Below are 5,260 nucleotides of genomic sequence, written 5' to 3'. Positions count from 1 at the left end.
ATCCAACTGTTTTTCCTCGCAAAAGTTCTTTTTTTTAAAATAAAGGTAGTTTAAATTGCTAGATGCTAAAAAAATTACGCTTAGTGCTTTTCCCGGTCTGTCAGACCGCTATTTCTTATCGTGTATATTTTTTTTATTTATTTTACACTGAAAAGTCTATTTCATTATTTTATCGTGAAATAATTGTAATATTTACATATATTTACAGAACCATATAAATATTACATATATTTATAGAATCACGAAATTCGGCCAACGCAGAATGAAACCTTTAATCGTAAATCTTAAACTATTTTACATGAGAGAGAAAAGGACAAAAGATATTTCTATCCTTTTCTCTCTCATGTAAAAGCTTAAGATTTACGATAAGAAATTTCATTCTAGGCCTAACGTCAAAACATTAATTGCAGGTTATGATGTCTGACATAACTAGTTGCGCACAAAGATGCGCAGAAGTTACTTAACTTGTGGTTAAAGGCCAACGCACAATAGATTCGCAAAAGTGAAGCATGAATTAAAAAAGAACAGAGATATATTTGGGCCCTTTTCTATTTCATGCATCTCGTTCGTGAAAGACTTTCGCGAATTTATTGTGCGTTGGCCTTAACGTCACTGACGCTCAAAACTGATGGAGTTGTGAAGCTACTACGATTTTCTGAAATACCGTCGTAGTTCACTAAGTTTTATTTTAAGTGGGAATTACCTCAGCAGTAAAAGATTTCAAGTTAGTAAACAAACACCCCTAACCTCAAAATTTATATTTTATCACGAATTCAGAGAATCTATAAATGCAATTGAATCAAATATATAACAAAATTAATAATCAACACACATTTTAATTTTATTATGTCAACAAGCGTTTTCCGAGTTTAAAGTATGAATAAAATATTGATGAAAGTGGAAACAAATTTTCTTCCCCGTAAGAATAACATTGTGTCGTCTGTTTGTTGTCCCTCCAGGCCTCTGACGTCATATCTTGAACTCGAAATATCTCGATGAACTGACACAGCCTAATATGCACAAAAAATTCAGTTACTACCCAACTCTGCTTTCGTGCAACAATGCAGACGTTGAGTTGTAATTTCCCAGTTCTGATTATTTACGCACTGTCGTCAGCTGTCAGTTGTATTAGTCAAAGATATTTTTATTAATAGACAATAATTATAGGCAAAATATTTCCACATGCAATTACTTATTTATACAAAATTTGTGGATTTAATAAATTAAGTGTAAAATTACTAATATTTTTATTAAAATTAGACAGTTTACTCAAATATGACATCCATTTTTCTAGTAATATTTTAGTAACATTTTTATTCATCACAAATTTATCCTTTACCCTGTATCCTAACGACTTTTATCCTCTATCTTTATAACTTTTTACCCACCTTTTTTTCTGTGAAATACTTTTTGGAACGAATTGTCGTTTACTGTGATAAAATAGAGAATGGTAAAAATGTTGCATTTTGTCCTCTGCAAAAGGCATTATTATAGGTTATGTATTTTTTTCACGGATTTAATTATATATTCAAGTTTTTATTTGTTCGTTTAAAACAAATTATTTTGTATTATAAATTATTTATTTATTCGTTTCATTGTAATTACAAAGTTAAATAAAAACAAAATAAAAAATGAATTTTTTTTATACACTGATATCTGTAAGTTTTGCTAACATGGTATAGGAATCACTATGCCTGGATAAGACTGCATAAAACAGGGTAGCTTTGATTCTTTCCTCTGAAATAGATAAAAAAAAAAATATTTTATAAAACATTATTTTGAAAAAAAGAAAATTGTTATTTTTGAAAAAAATTGTAAAAATATTTTCTTTGTTCCATTTATATAACTTATTAGTATGATATATACTTATTAAATTAATATTTTTTTTATAATCTTTTTTTAGAAGTAAAAACAGTTTAAAAATATTTAAATCAAAATTCGTCAAAGTAGAATAAAAAGGCAAATTTATAAACTCTTTTAAATATAAAAAAATTAAATTAAAATTAAAATTAAATATAAAAAATTTTCTCTCAAATATCAAAAAAGAATTCAGAAAAAAAAATTTATTTTAAAAATATAATTTTATGATAATGATTATTTGAAAATTATTCAAATATGATAATCTTACTTTATTTGTAGGCGCTGATAAGATTTCTGTCGTCATTAGTAGAACGCAAATTGTTAATAATAGAAAATAAAATAATTTCTGCATGCTGATTTCGTTATGTATATATTTATTATTTTAGAGAGAAATTGGAATTCACAGTTTTTTTTTATAAAAAACAATAACAAATTTTTCGTTTATATAATATTCAAATCTCTTATGAATTTCAATTTATTTACATATTGAAATATTTATTATTTATAATATTTATTATTCTTTAAATATTTAAAAGCAATATTTCATTTACATTTCATTGGTCAATCAGAATTAATTTTTGATTATATATATGTAAAACAACACTTGAATCAGTAATACGTAATAGATTTTTAAAAAAGAAAACTTGATAACCTAAAAAAATTGTTAAAAATATAAAAATGCGTATATTATCAAATAAATAATAAATATTTGAAAATAAATTAATTATTTCAATCGTTGAAAATAAATACATTATAAAATATAAAGATTTATTATTTTTATTTTTTTTATTATTTATTATTATCATTTTTTTTATTATTAGTAGGAGTCTATCTATTTTTTTTATTTTTTTCAACAATATTATTCTTACGTATGAAATTAATTAATTTATGTCTTTAAAAAATTGTTATTACTGATGGGATTTGAACCCTCAAACTTTGCACAGAAGTCAAGAATGCTAACCACTAGACTACAAATTGTTTTTGTTATACAGTTTCGAATTAATCGTTATTCACAGTTATAGATTTTGCGTCAAATACGAAATTATATTTCAGTTTTAATTTTTTATTTTAAAATAAAAAATACTTTTTTTCATAGATTTGAAAAAAAAAAAATTAATAATAATAAATATAGATAGTTTATATTTTACAAATAATTAATTAAATAAATAAATAATAATCATAATAATACTAATTAATAATATTTAATCAAATTGACGAATTGTGGCAAATTTTTAAAAATGTTTGTTTTTCTTTTTATTAAGTTTTATATTCTTTTGAAATTTTATTTATTTTTTTTTGTTTCACTTCATAATTAATAAAAAGTTTTTTTTTTAATTTAAAAATTATTCTATTTTTTCCATTTGTTAAAAAAGTTTTTAGAAATGTTTTCTTTCTTCATCAAGAAAAAAAAAGTGAAGAAAAAGAAAAAACAAGGAGAAGAGTAAGGCAATAATAATTGGACTTGAATCTTATCTCCTGAATAAAGTGGATGGTAATCACTTAAAAAAAAAAAAATGAAGAAAGAAATTCTATTGAGAATGTAAGAATGAAAGGCCAAAGTGTGAAAATTAAACAAAAGGCAAGAATGCACTTAAGTCTTTTCAATTGTTAATTCCTCAATTAATAAGAACTGTGCTTTTAATATAATTCCTTCTAATTATGCACTTTACTTATATATTGGTGTGAGGACAAAGTGGAAGAAAAAAATGTGTCTCCGATTTTTTTTTCTTTAATATCATTTTATATTTCACTAAAAAAAAAAAAAAAAAAAATTTCTCTTTTTCTTTTTTCTTTGTGTGATAAATATATAGAGGTATATAAGACTGACAACATGCGAAGAAATGAAATTCGCGAAACTATTTTCGAGAATGACTTTTCCCCACCAAAAAAAGGATAAAAAAAAAAAAAAAAAAAAAAAAATGGAAGAATACGGAAGTAGATGGAAGCGGAAAAGACGACAGCTTCTTTTGCTTCTCTTCTCAATTGTAAAAATGTCAAACGACAAGGAAAATGTCATAGACCATAAATATAAGAGTCTTCAGTCTCTTTTTTTTATTTTTTTGACATTTTTTTTATACTCCTTTCACTGAATTTTATTTTACCTTTTTTTTGGGGGGAGGGGGGTATTTTTCCGTTACTATAAGTGCTCAAATGAAGCCAAAAATGTATATGATAAAATACACTACATTTCTAGGTTAAATAACAGAATAGAAATAATTTAATTTTGACGTATTTCAAAATTATTTTTTTTGGGCAATTTTTATATTAATTAAAGTATAGATCTTGATTTCGAATGATTTTTAGTGAATTTTTCCTAAATTCTCGTGTAAAAATCGAAATGTGCCTATGATGGGGTCGAAACTAGTTTTCCCTATTTCTAATGTAGCTCTTTTTAGCGTAACTAATCAGCGTCCGACATGGTTGCTACACTCTTCCTGACTTTTGGGAACACTTAGGCTCAAATGGGGAAAACTATTCAGAGCCTTGGCAGTCCCAAATTAGTATAAAACACTAAATCCGGTTGGGAACAAATAAGAATTTCTCTTTCCCAATTTGTTTCTATCAAATTTTTTCTCCAGTGTAGAATTTTAAATGTGGCTCTAATGGGGCTTAAACTAGTTTTTCCTATTTCTAATGTGAAAATTTATATTAACAAGTCACTGTAACAAAAGTATTAGAGTAACTAATCGGAGCCCGACATGGTTAATACACTCTTTCTCCCTTTGGTCCAAATAGGGAAAACTTGTCAGAGGCCTGGCAGTTTTTTTTTATAAATTACCTTATTTTTTCCTTTACTATAAGAATACTCAAAATCAAAAATCTGTGATAACACTTTGTACATAAAATTACAGTTCAAAAATTTTAAACGGGCCCTAATAAGGCTCACGTTAGGCAGCCACAAATTCGCATAAAACACTAAATCCGGTCGTGGACAAAGAAGAACTATTTTTCACAATTTGTTTTTAACAAATTTTTCCCATCTACTCGTGTAGAATTTGAAATAAGGCCCTAATGGGGTTCAAAATAGTTTTCCCTATTTCTAATATGGCTCTTCTTAAAGTAATTAATCAGCGCCAGACAAAGTTGCCACATTTTTTCGTGACCTAGAGAACACTTAGAGCCAAATAGGGAAAACTAGTCAGAACTATGTCAATTTTCCTATAATTAACTCTATATAGTCAAATAAATTTTTTTTTAAATTCAAATAAATACCAATTACTACATAAATTCTGAATCTTAATTTATCTAAAACCTTTATTTTTAAACTTTTTTTTATTTATAATAAACATCTGCTCGTATTTTTTTGTCTTTTTTTCGAAAAAAAAATTCCTTTAAAAACGAGATTTTTTGAAAAAAAAATTATGAAGTAGAGACTCTTTTATGCCTTTTAAATTCCATA

At 25.3% G+C, this 5,260-nt stretch overlaps 1 long non-coding RNA gene across 1 annotated transcript; it reads right to left on the bottom strand.

Moving 5' to 3' along the window:
* Positions 1 to 1,558: 1,558 nt before the first annotated feature.
* LOC127285013 (uncharacterized) lies at positions 1,559 to 2,266 on the bottom strand. Its single transcript, XR_007843548.1, has 2 exons — positions 2,129 to 2,266; positions 1,559 to 1,737 (listed from the first exon to the last, which is right to left on the bottom strand). It is a non-coding gene; the product is annotated as an uncharacterized LOC127285013 (long non-coding RNA).
* Between the last annotated feature and the right edge of the window lie 2,994 nt (positions 2,267 to 5,260).

This window comes from Leptopilina boulardi, unplaced genomic scaffold, assembly GCF_019393585.1.
Source record: "Leptopilina boulardi isolate dan_hultmark-lab unplaced genomic scaffold, ZJU_Lbou_2.1 LbouV2_327, whole genome shotgun sequence".
Taxonomy (NCBI): domain Eukaryota; kingdom Metazoa; phylum Arthropoda; class Insecta; order Hymenoptera; family Figitidae; genus Leptopilina; species Leptopilina boulardi.
Note: the sequence above shows the minus strand (reverse complement) of the source record. Positions and strands in the feature narration are given on the sequence as shown.